Source organism: Mus caroli, unplaced genomic scaffold (assembly GCF_978045245.1).
Source record: "Mus caroli unplaced genomic scaffold, Mus_caroli_1 scaffold_19, whole genome shotgun sequence".
Lineage (NCBI taxonomy): Eukaryota > Metazoa > Chordata > Mammalia > Rodentia > Muridae > Mus > Mus caroli.
The window spans coordinates 72,655,896-72,672,519 of NW_028227274.1; the positions used below are offsets into that span (position 1 = coordinate 72,655,896).

General features: G+C 44.3%; 1 long non-coding RNA gene and 1 pseudogene across 1 annotated transcript; one reads left to right on the forward strand and one right to left on the reverse strand.

Annotated features, from left to right (window-relative positions):
* Positions 1–448: 448 nt before the first annotated feature.
* Positions 449–4,635, reverse strand: LOC147000328 (uncharacterized). Its single transcript, XR_015046037.1, has 2 exons — positions 4,138–4,635; positions 449–2,376 (listed from the first exon to the last, which is right to left on the reverse strand). It is a non-coding gene; the product is annotated as an uncharacterized LOC147000328 (long non-coding RNA).
* A 4,040-nt stretch (positions 4,636–8,675) lies between these two features.
* LOC110285171 (small ribosomal subunit protein uS17 pseudogene) lies at positions 8,676–9,127 on the forward strand (annotated as a pseudogene).
* Positions 9,128–16,624: the final 7,497 nt, after the last annotated feature.

Sequence of the window (16,624 nt, forward strand, 5' to 3'; positions counted from 1 at the left end):
GATTTAAATAATGTGTATGGGGGTATAAATAATGTGTATGGGGGTATAATTTCTCCCCTTTTTGTTTAAAGAAGATAGAGTTTTTAAAGTTATATAATACCTTGTCTTTGACAATTATAAAATTGTTGACAAAACCACTTAAATACTGGACTGTTATAGTTGGTTTTAATATAACATGGACAGTGACTAGTTAAACTTTCAATTGTTTCTCTTGAAGAGAGATTGTAACTAGAATTTTTGAAAAGTTATTATAGTCACATGTGTATAATTTATTTATTTAATAGTCAGAAATAAGAGAAACTCCTTAAGTTTGCTTTGAGAATAACTATCTTCTAGAGAAAAGCAGCTTGATCAGTAAGTCTAAAACCCAAATAATTATAAGGATCTTGAGTTTGTATTTTTTTTTTTAGGAGCTATCTGTAATCTTTAACAGTTAAAGCTTTATGTAAACCTCTACAACATAAAAGCAAATCTTGGGGGGCTTTTCTAGGCAACCCAAGACAATTTCTTAACTGTCTAAAAACAGTCTTCTTAAAGGAACAGTATTTTTTCTTATAAGTCGCATGAGCAATTGCAAGCTTTGAGATATAATATTGACTATTAATATACAACTTAAAGTTTGATTGTTTAACATTTTAAACACCATCTTTAGTACACAATTTAATTATCTGTGCTGAAATAGGATAAGCATGTGATTTAATTCACATATACTTTTCTCTCATATAAAGGCTATTTTTTAAACACAGTAAATGGGATGCATGCATGCATGAATTTATAGAAGATATAGGAACATGCATAAAAACATTGTTTAACTTATTTTAAGATAATGACTATTAATTTTACTTAATATGATGGTATGTAATAGATCAAACATCAATATTCTGCAATAACTAAATTAATGGCTGTTTGGAACAAGGAAAAGACACTTATATATATAAGCAAACTCTACACTATAACTTTATATAAAGTAGGCAAGTCAAATCGTAATGTCTTGATAAATTCCACAGCTTGATTGACCTTTTATAAACGTTGAATTTAAACTTTATTTAGAACAACATCTGGCTAGGTCTGTAACAAGGCTCTAAGAAGTGCCACACAAGCCGCGCTGAGGCTGCTTTCCTTTCGAGCTCAGCATCAACCTAAACGCAAACATTTTCTCAATCTGAACACTCTGTCAGAGTCCTGGCCCAAAGATTATCCCTATTTTGAAGTATCTTTAAAGACCTGGTTTTTTGGGGGGTTAGTACTGTTTAGAATGACTCCAACCCTGAGTTCTCAATTTTAAGCTAACTTTCTGTTACAAGCAAAAGGCTGCCTGCCCCTTTAAGAGCTTGTAATTGGCCCTTAGCAGGGCTTTTTTAGCTGTACTTGGCTCTTAGCCACAGTGCAGCTAACTTATCAGTTTGTGCTATGCAAATTGAGACTGCTTTTTAAACAAGTTAAACTAAATTAAAGTATGTACAGCCAGCAGATAAAGTTTTAACCATTTATATTTTTTAACATGAAACACAGAACAACAATCATTCAAACAACAAAACAAAAACAAACATGAATTGACAAATATATGGACAATTTGGTGCACCAAAAACAGACAGTAGACAGACAGGGAATAGAACTTGGTGTCTCAAAGGGACACAGATATCTTAATCAGAGCTAAGAATATCTCCATAGGAGATAGAGAGGAAGCAGGACGTCTCCCGTTTTCCTTCTGTTTCCAGGAGAGCTCTGAAATAGCTTATTTTCATTTTTTTCTCTTTTTTGCTAAAAGGTCTCAAACAGGGGATAACTGCTTTTCTAAAACTTATTTTCTCTCTCTCATGTTTAGAGTCTACTTCCTTATCTCCTTCTTCTGGGAATACATCCAGAGAAGGGAGAGGAGGCACAGTGGTTGCTTTGATAGTTACTCTTCAATAAGAAAAGACAGTTGTAGGGACCGCATCGGGACCCTCATTAGCTAGTTTATCATTTAAGTCTCTACCTACCTTTCACCATTTTTTACAATGTATCTCTGCTTCATCTATAATAAACCATGGACATACCTGGCCTATGAAAATAAAAAGTCTAATCTAATTTTTCTTTTTTACTCGTACTCCTCTTTCTCTGAGAGCTATCTTTAAGCCTTTGATGAAGGCTGCCTCTTTAGATAGCTTATTTCCCATAACCTGAAGTGGAGATGACTCACTCACCAAGGACTTCTCGCTCTTCCGTGAGCAGCAGAAAGGGTCCTTCACTGCTTCTGAATTGTTGGGGTCGCGACGAACTTCTCTGGAACCTCCACCGATTAGGAATTACGATCCGGACCTCGCCCTCAGTCGGGTGCCACTTATCCCGTCCCGCGGGATTCAGTTATTCGTGGGTGCGAGGGGGACCGTGAACCTGGAAGGAAATGGGAGGAAAAGAAAGAGAGGCGGAGACCAAGTAGAATTGTACCTATCAAGGTCTCGTTTATTAAGCTGAGGTGCCTTCTTTTTAAAGCATACATCACAGAGAATATGGGAGGGGTCGAGGGCGAATTATACAAAGAACAAAGAAGTGGGCATCTGCTGACATGGGGGCTGAGGTCAGGCGCCAAACTTGCGGGCACTCTGCATCTTATCTCTGGAACATAGATCCTCCTTGACAGCCTTGGGTGTCAGGCTGGGCTCATGTAACTCATGTCCTTGGATGTCATGGGAACTCAGGAAGAGATAAGGAAGAGGGGACTATTATTCAACTTTACAGCCTTAGGTGTTAGGAAGGGAATAAGGAGGAAGGGGGGTGGCAACCAGCTCTTAGCACAAGGCCATTTGATTTGTTAAAGAGATTTGTGAAGGGATCACTTTCTCAAGGGATGGTCTCTGACAGGAAGTAGAGGAGTGTTCCGAGAGGATTTGCATGGGAACAAAATCCCTTGTTGGAGCAGTTTGTTGATTTGGGGGCGTATACCCTCTTGAGCTTCTCTGCTCATGGGATATTGTCAGACCCCTATAGGGGTGGCCCCGGACTTAAGTTCAATCACCACGGGGGGACCAGTTTTGCCATCCCCACTCCTCCTGTCTCTGCCCATGCCTGAGGGTATTGATTCAACCAGCCCTGTAATCCCTCAGGGGGCTTTACTTTATTTTGGTAAAGTCGATATCACTCCCCTAGTTGTAAAGACAGCTCTAGAGTCTGGGGCGCTTTTATTCCCCAGAAAACCTCCGGTCAATGAGAGATGAAAGTTATTTGTGCTTTTAACTTGGTTAGTAAATCCCTCCCCAATAGAGGCATAGGACACTCTGGAATGACTAGAAACTAATGAGTTACTTGATTTTGCCCTATGTCTACTACTTGGGATGTGGTCCATGGATACAATTTTTGTCCCGTGGCCCCGATCACCAAGGTTTTTTAATTTTTTCTTCACTTTTCCTAGAGGTGTTTTGAGTACTGAAAATTCGGCTCCCGTGTCAACTAGAAAGTCCACGGGGATCCCCTCCACTTCTAAGGTTACCCTAGGCTCGGGGAGTGGGGCCGAGCCCCGTTCCCCCAGTCTTCATCTTCTCCAAGAGAAAGCACCTTCACCTCTTGGGTTTTTTTTCGGACAATCGCTCTTCCAGTGGCCCATTTCCTTGCAATATGCGCATTGGTTCCTCTCCAGGAGCTGCCCACCTTCTCTGGGTCTCCTTGGTCCCTATTGTCTTTTGTCTCCCAGGTTCCCTGACTGTCTACTTCTTCTTCCGTTATCTCTTTCTCCTACTGTGGCCAGGATCCTAGTCAAAACCTTTTCTTGCCTCCTGTCTCTCCTATCCTCATCCTCTCTTTTTTCTCTCTCTAACTTTTCATCTTCTGTTTCTCTCCTATGATACACTTTCTCTGCCTCTCTAACTACATCCCTTATGGTATAATCCTGCAAGCCCTCAGTTCACTGTAACTTCTTCCTAATGTCAGGAGCCGACTGGCCAATGAAGGCCATAATTACTGAGGCCCTTTGACCCTCAGATGTGGGGTCGAATGGGGTATATCTCCTGTAAGCCTCCATGAGCCTTTCGAGGAAGACTGAGGGGGGCTCAGTCCCTCCCTGTATAACCTCTCTTACCTTGGCCAGATTCGTGGGCTACCGAGCAGCACCTTTGAGACCCGCCACTAGGACCCAACGACAATTGGACAGTCGTTCCCTACCTGGTGCCGTATTATAATCCCATCAGGGCCGGGTTAGCAGGAATCCTTCATCTATCTCAGCTGGAGTTTGGACAGGGCGCCCAGCCTCATCTTGGACATTTTTCCGAGCCTCGAGGAGAATCCTCTCTCTCTCCTCAGTTGTGAATAGAGTCTGCAGAAGCTGCTGGCAGTCATCCCAGGTCAGCTGGTGTGAATACATTAATGATTCAACCAACCCAGTGAGTCCTGCAAGGTTCTCTGAAAAAGGGGGGTGAGCAGCTTTCCAGTTATAGAGGTCAGAAGAGGAAAAAGGCCAATACTGTAGGGGCTGTAGGGTATTCGGATCGGCAGGGGGAGCCCCAATAGCCCTGAGGGGGAGTGCCATGGTTGAATCCGCAGGCCATTTTCTCAGATGGCTAGGATCTTGGTGCCAGGGTGGAGAGGCAGGAGGAATGGGCGAACCCACGGGGGTGGGTAGCGTGCCAAGTCCTCCCATACCATGATGTACGGTTGCTGGTCTGGATGTGACCTCGACCACGAGGCTTGGAAGCTAGGGGTTTTTATAGAGAAGGAGTGGGGCTGGGGGAGGAATTGGCACGGTTTCACATGATTGGTCCATTTAAACATCAGCAGCCTGTTAACATTTAACTTAGGTCAGAGGGGTAGGAGATAGGGAGGCAATGGGCCTGCCCGGGCATGTCCTGGTCTGTTCTGCTATGTTCTCAGCCCCAGGTTTCAAAGCTCACAAACAACTCTTTGGGCTATTTGACATAAATTACATGAATCACAGGTCTCAAGTTTTATTTCCTTTCATCCCTTCTCACTTCCCTGTTGTAAGCCAGCCCACAGCCTACATGAACCGGGTATTTCTGGAAGGCAGGCTGGGCTGAAAGAGACTTAGACTGTGAGAAAAGATAATGAAGCCAAGACAAATGTTCTGATCAAGGCTCACGATTTTACTCAGAGACTGTGCTTAAAAGGGGGAAAGCCCATTCCCTGCCAATCCATTCTTGGTGCCTGGAGCCAGCCTGCAGGTGATGTGCAGGATAGGATGTGCCTCCAAAACATCTCAGGGGCCTTTCTCAGCAGGTAGCAGTGTCTTGGAAGAGAGCAGTGGCAAGTGACAGAATAATAGAGCCATCTAGGTCGGAAGGCTCCGCCCCAGGTGGTCTCATTCTCAGTGGCAGCAAGGTTTGTGTCAGCCCGCTTCAGGCTGGGGGAGGCTACACTTCCCCGGCTGCAAGCTTGTTGATTTCAGTGCTGAGCCCCCTCCAGAAGACAATCAGCCACATTGGGTGTCATCATCACACCTCCAACCCAGCCTGCTTCCCATCCAGTCCTGGCTTTTCTGTCTGTGGGTCTGTTCCTTCCTCTCTGTCTCCCTCATCAGGGCAAACCCAAAGATGTGCAGATCACAGCATCTTAGGAGTTAGCCAACTGTTGTTACCTTTGAAATGAAAAGTGTGTAGTTTTTGAGCTACCCACCTTTGATCTAGGAAGTGGCCTTGTCCTTTCCCTCCAGGGACCCGGAAGTCCCACCTATATCTTTCCAGCAATTGGTCTATGGTTTTCTTTACTGACAGATCAAGAACTAACTGGGGACTAGGTCTTTAGCATCAAAAAACACCCCTACACAGATCCCTTGTCAGATAGGGTAGGCTGAAACAAGGCATGATTTGAGATAAAAGGATGTGGGCTATTTCACATGACGTTAGGCTTAGTAGGAAAGGCTTCTAATAGTTGTGTCACCGAGAAGACAGTGTGTTAAGTCCTTCTGCTGGTATTGTCTCTGGAGATGCCCTTAGGTTTGGTAGTTGGGGAAGGGAGGTAGTTAGAGAGTGCCTTAGGGGAGCCTTGAGAGCAGGGAAAGTGGAAGTTCTCATGTGAAAACAGTCATGTCGCTTGGAGATGAAGGCTTGCTCTTGTGCATAAAGGAATAAGACAGTTATGGAGAACTTACCAGGAGTCTTTGAGCATGGCTATTTTTTTTTTCAGTTGTAAAGATTCACTGAGAGATACAGATGCATAGAAAAGGGAGTGGGGAGCATTGACAGGAGATAATACAGGTTCTGGGTGGGTAGGATCTGGAGAACTGGGAAGCTGATGTTTGCTTTGGTAAAGGGGCACACTGCTGTATACAGAAAGTGCCACAGGCTTTCATCCTAATGCAAGAGTGCTGTGTCTTTGCCCCATTGGCTGGGATCTGTTCTCACAAGCTTTGGTGGTTAGCTAACTTTTCTTAAAAAGGTGTAAGCTGGGTATGGTGGCTCAGGGCACAAGTAGGGGTTGTGATTTTTATCTTTTGTAAGGTGGTATGTGAAAGAAATAACTACAAGGTTTTTTTTTTTTTTTGGTGGGGAGTGGTTGCTTTTTGTTTTGTTTTGTTTTGTTTTATCAAAGGAGTGATCACAGGAATATAACCTTTGTAAGTCTGTTATGTAACCTGCCCTTGAAAGGATGGAAAATACAGCCCCAACTCCAGCCCCCTAAGAAGCCCTAAATACCACAAATTCCAGACCCTGCTCTCTGCCAGAGTATAGGTAAAAAGTCACACTTCTTGCTGTTCCAGGGCTCCGCTCTCTGTATGGAACTAGGTGAAAGGGCATAAGACAGGCCCTTGAATGTGTCATCCTGGCCTAGTAAGATAACAGGAAATGAGTTGACTAACCACTTATCTAGCTTCTGTAAACTGCTTGCACCATAGAAAAAAAGATTACACACTGATCCCACCCAGGAACCTTCGCAAATGCAGACCTCCGAGGCTATAGGAAACTGATTGGCCCCGGGAGTGCGGGCTTGATGATTTGAAGCGATTGGCCTAGAAACTGTGGAGAGGTACTGATCGATTGGCCCACACTGCGCGGGCTCTCGATTCTATGAAATGATTGGTTTGCGAAGCTCAGGCTTTATTGTAACCCCATAAAAGCTGTCCCAATTCCCCACTCGTGGTCCACGGTCCTCTACCCCTTCATGGTGTATGACTGTGGGCCCCAGAGAGCGCCTGGAATAAAAAGTCCTCTTGCAGTTTGCATCAAGGCCATTTCTTGTGAGTGATTTGGGGTGTCACCTCTCCTGAGTCAGAACATGGGGGAGTCCTCACCTTGAGGGTCTTTCATCCTCTCTTGTAAAACTTTCTGTTTAGGCAAAGGCTGTTCAGATTCCCCAGATTTGATGGCCGGGAGCAACTTTCTTTTTACCCCATTTCCTTTGTTCCAGTTAATTAATTAATTAATTAATTAACTGGCTGGCTGTGTGTAAGGTCAGATTGCAGCCAAGGGGGAAAAGACATAATACTCTTTTATTAGGAAAAACACCTATAGGACTTCCTGCTCCCTCAATGTGCTTGTTACCTGCAGAAAGCAATGTATCCTGTGATTCTCCCTGTCCTCTTAGATCACTGGCCAATACGGTTCACGTGGGTGAAGGAGCAGAGACCATGATGAGTGGGGGTTCCAAATCTCTGTGAGTATGCATGGTGAATGACCACACCTGGGCCAGCTATCATGAGGCAGATCAACTTTACATTGAGTGAGTCAAGGCTGATAAAGTTTTGAGGGACCCATGATGGGCAAAGGTCATTGGCGGAAGGCTTGGGGTACCAAGATGCATCTTTCGCTTGGGAAGCATTTTAGGAATCTCAGGTGCTACTTGAATGGGTTCTTATCAGGAGAAAAGAAGTTGATCCTGTAATCTAACTTTGGCTATGTAACACTCTACAGGTAGATGTGGTGTGTGTGTGTGTGTGTGTGTGTGTGTGTGTGTGTGTGTGTGTGTGTGTGTGTGAATTCCCCAGACAAGATCAGAAAAGGAGAAGCCCTGCTAATGAATGGAATCTTCCATTATGTGCAGAGCCCAGAGGCTATCCGGTCGATGGCAGGCTTTGGCCTTAATTAGCAGAGTTTTACCACAGCATCCCTTTGGAAAATCTGCCTTACTTACTTATTCCTTGGTCCATGTGTTCTGTGCATGGTATTGGTGGGAATGCTTGGACCCTAGTTTTTGTGTAGTAGGAGATATTGTGCTTCTGTTCTTTTAAAAAAGCTGTCATCAGTTCAAATACCAGTTGGTGGTTTCAGTAAGAGGAGTATGCAATAGATGGCTAAAGGAGGGGCACAAAGATTTATACAGAAGTGGGGTCTTCATAATCTTTGGGGGAAAAGGTACCTGGATTGAGAGATTGCCAACATGGAAAGGTGACTGTCTTAGGGTTTCTATTGCTGCTACGAAACACCATGACCAAAAAAGCAAGTCGGGGCAAAGGGTTCATGTTGCATGTAGTTTTAATAAGCTACCTCTTTTGCCGGGGATCAGCCTGCACTCTGGCCCCTCCCAGCTTCCTCTTTGTCCTATTGGACTTAACTCTGGGATATGCCACCACCAGCCCTAACCCGGCTTCCTTTTCTACCCACCTTTGCTCCAGGAGGGGGGTCACACACTGAGTGGGATCAATGCTTCTGTAAGAGGACTCTCAGTAGCTTGGCAAAGTGATTTGGCTAAGACCCCTATACTGTGGAGCCAGATAAAAATAACCAATGAGCTCTCCTCAAGCTGCCCAGAAGATGGCGGACATTCAGACGAAGCATGCTTACCAAAAGCAGCCTACAATCTTTCAAAACAAGAAGCGTGTTTTGCTGGAAGAAACACGGCAAGGAAGAATTCATCAATCTAGGCTTCGAGATGCCCCAAGAGGCCATCGAGGGCACCTACAGAGACAAGAAATGCCCCTTTACTGGTAATGTCCCCATCCAAGGTCAGAATCTGTCGGGTGTCAAGATAAAGATGAAGATGCAGAGGACCATTGTCATCCGCCAGGGCTATCTCCATTATATCCGAAAGTACAATCGCTTTGAGAAGCATTACCAGAACATGTTTGTGCACCTGTCCCCTCTGTTTCAGGGATGTATAGATTGACGACAGTGTTACTGTCGGAGAGTGCAGGTCCTTGAGCAAGACTGTTCGATTCAATGTCACCACGGCTGCTGGCACCAAGAAACAGTTTCAAAAGTTTTAAGGGAACTCTGACCAATGCCCTAGAACAAATAGAGTTATTTTCCAAGTTAAAAACAAAACAAAACAAAACAAAACAATAAGACCCAGGAAAAAGAGAAGGTTGCATTTTGTTTGAGGAGAAGGTATGTTCTAGAGCTTTGTGGCTTTGCTATGTTCCACAAGAAAAAGGAGATGTGGTGAGTCACATTAAGTTATATGGGAGGATGTTGGTATCTGGGCTTTAGAGTGGGATACTTTGTCTCATTCCATCAGAAAGTTAACAAGTAAGCAAGTATGCTCTAGAGACTGTTCATAAGAGGGACTTCAAAGGAGGGCATCCACCCAGTGGAGGAGGATGCTGGGAGTCAGGTTAAGGCTTGCATGGGCAGGGGACCTAGATGGAGAGGTAAGGGCTGTAGTAGAATCCCAGGAGAAGGAAGGACTGTCCACTCTACCTGGGTAGATGATTGGATGTACATGGTCTGTCCAAGTAACACACTAAAGTTTTGTTAATATGGGTCAAGGGGAATAGTAAAAGAAAACACCCTTAAGATCTAGCTAGTATTCAGAAAAGAGATGGAGGAGGAGGAATGTAGAATTAGGAGAGCATTCGGGTTGGGGTGGAGATCAGGCACAAGGCTTGGAGTCTAATCCTCCCGAGGATCAGTGTGTGAGACTGCTACAGCACAGGCTGGACTATTATCCCTATCCAGAACATGAAGAGTGGGAGCTGCCATCTGCATGGGCTCCCTGACTTGATGGGAAGAGCGGGAGATGGGGACAAATGCCCTGCTAGATTGGGTCCAATGACTGGGTGAGATATCGAAATTCTTTGTGACCATTGATGGAGTCAGTCAAAGGAGCCCAAATGGGTGAAATAAAAGGCAACATGGGTCCATGAAGCCTTTAGGGTTGGCAGCATGGTAGGGGAAGAGTGTGGTAACTGGGTAAGGAGGCAGCATTCAGGTGAGTATATAGCAGTGGGGCTGGGCAGGCTGCAGGGAAAGGTTTTTCTCAGACGGACCGATGCTGTGTATCCAGAAGACCATATCCTTACATTAGGTCTGGGTAAGGAGGCGGCACCAGAAAGAAGTTCTTTGTTGGGAGAAGACAGTTGCAAGAGATGGCTCTCATTTGTGGAATCAAGGCCAGCGCATGGCAAAACAGAAGGGTAGATATAGGAGGGGGACCCCGACTTGGGAGACTGGCTGGGAGGATGTTCGAAGAAGAGAACCTAAAGGCAGATCCGGAAGAGCAGAGAAGGCGTGAATGACTTTAGATAAAGGCTTGGTGGGAGCGAGACTTGGCCCTTTCTCCATTACCACGGGGAATGTTCCAAGGCCCCTCTGAACCTGGAAATCGAGTGTATTCAAGTAGAACAAGGTAGAAAAGACAAACGACTTCTTTAGCGATTCACATATGCCTGACTTCACTTGATACCTGGAACGAATGGCCTGCGAACGAAACTGAAGCAATGGGTTACGTTTGTCAGCTGTAACACGTGCCTCATAAAACAAAAGCGCCCCACCCCCACCCTTGTGCTCGCTTGCTCACTTGTGCCACCTTGTGGTTTTAGAGTATAAAAATGAGAATGCAAACGATTGGAAAGTGCAGACTTCCAGGGAGCTATACTGGTGGTTTCTCCTCTTTTCCATGCTTCATGGTGTTGGAGGCTTATTCTAAAGATATTCCTGCAACAGTACTACCGACAGGCCTTTTGAGTCTATGTCTGAGAGAGTAGTGCAGCCAGACCATGTTACAGAACATGAGACATTTTAGCTTAAGAGAGTCTTTTAGACCCCAAGGCAATAGATTTTTGGTGTTTGATTGTTTTATTTTAGGAGAAGTGCCACAGGAAAGCCTTTGGTTTACAGCAGTGGTTCTCAATCTTCCTAACGCTGTGACCCTTTAATACAGTTCCTCATGTTAGGGTGACCCCCTGGCACAAGCCATAGAGGAAAGGTTAGGACAAGCAAGCGACTTTTCTGGAGATGGCTCACCATTTTGCATGGTTGTGATGGATGGGCTCTGAGAAGCATGGACCCCAGAGACATCGTTCCAGGATTACTCCTTGCTGCTGATATACCATTCCTGTGACCATCACATAGCCCAATGATTCCTGGGCATCAGTCCACCTTATTGGGACAGTTTTCTGCAAATCATATGAAGATGAACTTTCATGAATTAATGCTGTTTAGATGAATTAATGACTTTATAGAATACCTGATTTGATTCAAATAATTTTAGGAAGAAAGTTTAAGGAGATGGTTTCAGTTGTTTTGCCAGAGATATAATAAAGTTAGAATTAAGACTACCATTCTTTATAGAATAGTAAGTAATGGCTGCATAATAAGGATATAATGAGCCTTCATAAATGGCACTAAGAAGAGAAATAGGCTAGGGATAGATTTGTGATTAAAAAATAATAGTTCATTCTAAGTCAGGCCCAAGGATGAAGCCACAGGTATGCACTGTGATAAAGCAAGGCTGTGTGAAACTGTTGCTTTAAACTTATAATGAGCTTATAGAATGAAACACTGCTTTGAACTTACCATCCACATCTTTCTATAACTCCGCTTTCTTTCTTTTTTTTTTTACTCTTTTTTAATTAGGTATTTTCTTCATTTACATTTCAAATGCTATCCCAAAAGTCCCCCATTATCCCCCCCCCACCCCCCTACTCACCCACTCCCACTTCTTGGCCCTGGTGGCATATAAAGTTTGCAAGACCAAGGGGCCTCTCTTCCCAATGACGGCCGACTAGGCCATCTTCTGCTACATATGCAGCTACAGACACGAGCTCCAGGGGTACTGGTTAGTTCATATTGTTGTTCCACCTATAGGGTTGCAGACCCCTTCAGCTCCTTGGGTACTTTCTCTAGCTCCTCCATTGGGGGCCCTGTGTTCCATCCTATAGCTGACTGTGAGCATCCACTTCTATAACTCCGCTTTTGTGTAACATTTTATCTGTGAGGTAAATTTATACAGAACGTTTGTCTAAGAAGCTGTAAAAAGGCCGAGAGAAGAAATAAAGGGTGGCTGTTGGGGCTCTTCTCTATTCACATGTGTATATGTGCATATATGCCTGTCTTTCTATATGTACATACATACATACATACATACATATGTAGAGGGGTGTGTGTGTGTGTGCGTGTGTGTGCATGTGTGTGTGTGTGCATGACTTTCTTTATTTTCCTTTCTCTCTTGCTCACTAACAGTTAATGAACATTGAGACTCTTGCCTGGCCAGTTAGAGGTCTCTGAGTCAAAGAGTAAAGAGCCCAAGTAATTAAGTTTCTTTTCTCAATCCCCTACTGCTATCAGCAGAAGTAAACTTCCAAAAGCCATCAGCTCCTGGCCCCCAGAACAGTTAGAGAAAGGTAATGGCCAGAGGTCATCAGCCTCTGGTTTGCCTATCTGCATCCTACCTCAGTACCTGGGTATCAGGGCAGGACCCTGACAATCCCCAACCACAAAATTATTTGTTGCTGCTTCATAACTGTAATTTTTCTACCATAATGAATCATAATGTAAACATATTATATGCAGGATATGACACCCAAAAGGGGTCTCAACCCACAGGTTGAGAACTGCTAGTTTAGAGGATTGTGTGTTTATGGCTACAAGGAGGGGTAAAAAAAGAGATTTTTCCCAGCAGGAAGTAGGCTAAAGGGAAAGTACATCCTCATAGCTGAGCGACTGTGACTAGAAAGGGTTTCCTGAGCATAGTGGGTTTGTGTGATGGTTTGCCTCGATTTGGTGTTTTATCACGGCAACCAAGTAATTGATACAACTTTTGTTAGTAACCAGGCATCTCCACCGCCTGCCCCAGGAACCTGGTGACAGCAGGATATGTCATCACCAGCTGCCAAGTGGGGCACATTCCCATGGTATCTGTGACTTAGATCATAACAAGGTTGCAAGCAAAATGGCTTCGGTCACACCTGACACTGGATTCCTAAGGTTCGTCTTGCTGTTTCACTTTCTTGCAGAGTTCTGGGCTTTTCCTTCGAGTAAGCTGAACTCAAAAGTCATCTTTTTACAGCGTCCCCTGACAATCTGCGGCAGCCCAGATGCTCAGTTCACACCCAATTATCCTTTTCTCTTTCCTGTAAGGTCAGCAGGGATCTCGGTCATCTTCTCGGCTATAAGCAAGTAGAGGCAAAGAGCTTACTGAGCGCTAAATTGGAATCCTAACCACAGATCCTAGGGAGGCTAGGATCAGAGCAGTAACCACAGTTCAAGATGCCGAAAGAATATTGTCCACATAAGAAGAGGGAGATGGTCTCCACTTGCTTTTAAAAGGGGGGAGAGCAGTGTTGGGGTGACCCATAAACACTGTATTTTCTGGCATGAGAATGTGTGTTCTTGTTTTTCAGTTATTATTTGGATACAGCAACACCAGGCTAGCAGAATATGTAAATATAAGTCCTCACCTGCCTTTAAAAGTAAGGCCAGCTACCATGGGAAAGTGACCTCCCTCAGCCTACCTGCTGAGTCAGGAGTGTGGCCTTTTGCATAATAAAGAGCATACAAACAGTGGAGCTGGGGCAGGAAGGACGGTGTGGAACTTCCAGGCAGGCTCCTGTATCCCTCACTTCTGCTTGCAGAAGTGAAGATGCAGTAGGCAGAAGGGAGACTAGAGGGAGCTAGAAGCAGTCTGTGAGGACCATGTTGAGAGACAAAGTGGCAGAGAAGTCAGGATGAGTTAGCAGCTAGCTAAGTGACTGCCCCAGCAAAAGGACAGCTTTGCACTCCATAGAGGTCTTATTTATTATTAAATAAGACATTATTAAATAAGGCATGAAATAATACTGTCTTAATTATTAAATCTGAAGCAGGCCCTGCAAAAGATTGGCAATAGGGCAGAGATATTTCCATAACAGCAAGAAGGCTGAAGATTCACAAAAACCAAACAAACGAACAAGCAAACAAAACCAACCTTGCTGAACCTTGCACCTGGGCTTTGAACTTCCAGACATGTGAGAAAATAAACATGTTTTATTTATGTCCACTAGCTGTGGCATTATGATGACAGCCTAAACTGGTTACATATTTTCCATTTTACATATGAATATTAAATTATGTACATTTTATATTTACATCTTTACATAAAAGCCTAAACCTTTCTCTCAATGCCTTGAACAGTGCCAGGTGCTCAGGACTCTGGCAACAAATGTGTGCTGGGCTGTCTCTGGTAGGGCCCCAGGGCCAGGCTTCCCCCATGTATAACACAGAAAATTGTCACAGTCCCACTGGACCTTTCCTTCAACTTCAAAATCCAAGCAGCATCTCTGAAGCCAGCAAGCTTATGTGCACACCAAACCTCATCACGAAGCTTGACTGTGTTGGCAGCAAGTGTTCTTGATAACCAGATGCTTGTCCCAGCTGTGGCTTAGCATTTGCGATATCAGATCCATGCCTTAGGCAACACACCATATGTCTAAGATTCAGAAAGTTCAGAATTCTGACTGCAGCTCGCCCTAAGGAATTTGGATAAAGCATTGTGTACTCACGCTCATTAGGAGGTTAACACCAGACCCACAACCGTCAACTCAGGAAAGACCACAAACAGGAAGTGCCAATGATCTGGATCATGAATAAACTGAGATTGCTATTTGAGCAGAATGGAAAATAATTCGAGCTGCGGAGGTGCGTGATCGGAAATAAAACTTGTTTATTGATATATGTGCTATAGATGCCTGTGTTTTGTCTTGTTTAGTTTTGAGCAATTTATCTTATCCACCCACAAGAATGTGCTGAGTTCAGTATTTTAATGAGAAAGTACAGTATCACCTTGGGAAATAGCCATGGGGCCGCTGAAAGTCCAATAGGCATTGTAGATTGGGTTTAACGGCTGGAGAATTCAATAACAGATGCTACAGTAGGAAGAAAACTAATATATTCATCATGGTTATCAGCATGGCTACCACAAATGATATAAATAGAAATAAATGATCACATTTACGAGGCAGAGAATGTCCTAGTAGAAAATCCCTAAAGTTATAAGGACCTGGCGCTATCTCAGCAATTTGAAGCTCTCTGCTAGGCCCTAGGGGCAAATGGAATAGGGATGGCAATATATGCCCTTTATGAAAGCATTCTTATTGAAGATCTTATCGAATATATTCTACCACAGGGAACAGGCATACAGCTGTGCTAAGGAGAACCCAGAATTGTTGTGTAACTCAGGTTTCATTGAGGCATCTAGTTGAAAGACAGGGCCTTGGAGTGTATCTTGAAGCTGGCTGTAAACAGCACATTGTCTGCTTAGATCTATCTACTCATCTGCTGTGGCTAAGAAGAGGACTTTTGGTGACATGGAGGAGAGGGGCCCTATCCAACTGACAGTTTGGAGCACTTTGCTTCTGCTTAAGAGTTTTGCAAAAGGGACAGGTTAACAGTGGCTGGGCTTTCAAGGAAGGTTCCAGAAAAGGTGGTACTTGAGCCAGGTTTTGTAAATGACCTAGAGAAAGAAGAGGGCGCTTTGAGTTGAGTCCCTTTCAGGAGGATTGTTGTGAGAAGTGGACTCTACTCAGTGTGACCATCTGTCTTAGCTACGGGATGTCAGAGTTTTGGGTATTGATCAGACAGACTCATTTTACAAACAAGAAAAGGATGATCTAAGTGCTGAACGATTTTAAAGGACAACTCAGTTGCTTACAAAATGCCAGTATCTGCACATGTCACCTTAGGTCCTGTTATTCCCAAGTCATAGGGACCTCAAAGACCACTGAGGAGCCAATTGCAATGCAAACACGTAAGGGTCTTTTTTTTTTTTGGTTTTTCAAGACAGGGTTTCTCTGTATAGCCCTGGCTGTCCTAGAACTCACTTTGTGACACGTCCAGCAGGTCCAGTTATTCGAGGGCCTCGAGGGGACCTTCTCCTAAGAACCAAATTGGGAATAGAGAGAGAGAAGGGTCTTGTGCGAATAACAACACGGAAACGTTCTGAATTGCATCAAGACCCCACTGTATTGATAAATGCCCAAGGCTTAAATGCACAAGCAAAAGGGGAAGTACCTTTCAGCAGGAAGGATGGGGCAGTAGAATTGCACAAGGAAAAGGGGAAGTACAGGTACTTATCGGTGGGAGGGGTGGGGCAATAGAATTGCACATTCTTTAGGCAGTTACACGGGGAAGCAGGAACTTGGCAGTATCAGGGTATCTTGAGGTCAGGACATCCAGCGCTGACTTAGGGCTGGAACATCTGTGGTTGTTCTCAGAGGTGGCCCGCTTTTGACCCTCTTTTCTTCTCGGGAGGAGAGGCCCAATTTAGAGATCAGGACAATAGTGTTGCCTTAATAGCTCCCAACAACTTTGTAGACCAGGCTGGCCTTGAACTCAGAAATCCTTCTGCCTCTGCCTCCCAAGTGCTGGGATTAAAGGCATGCGCCACTACGCCTGGCTTTTTTTTTTTTAAGAATTATTTATTTAATGTATATGAGTACACTGTTGCTGTCTTCAGACACACCAGAAGAAGGTATTGGATTCCCATTAAAGATGGTTATGAGCCACCA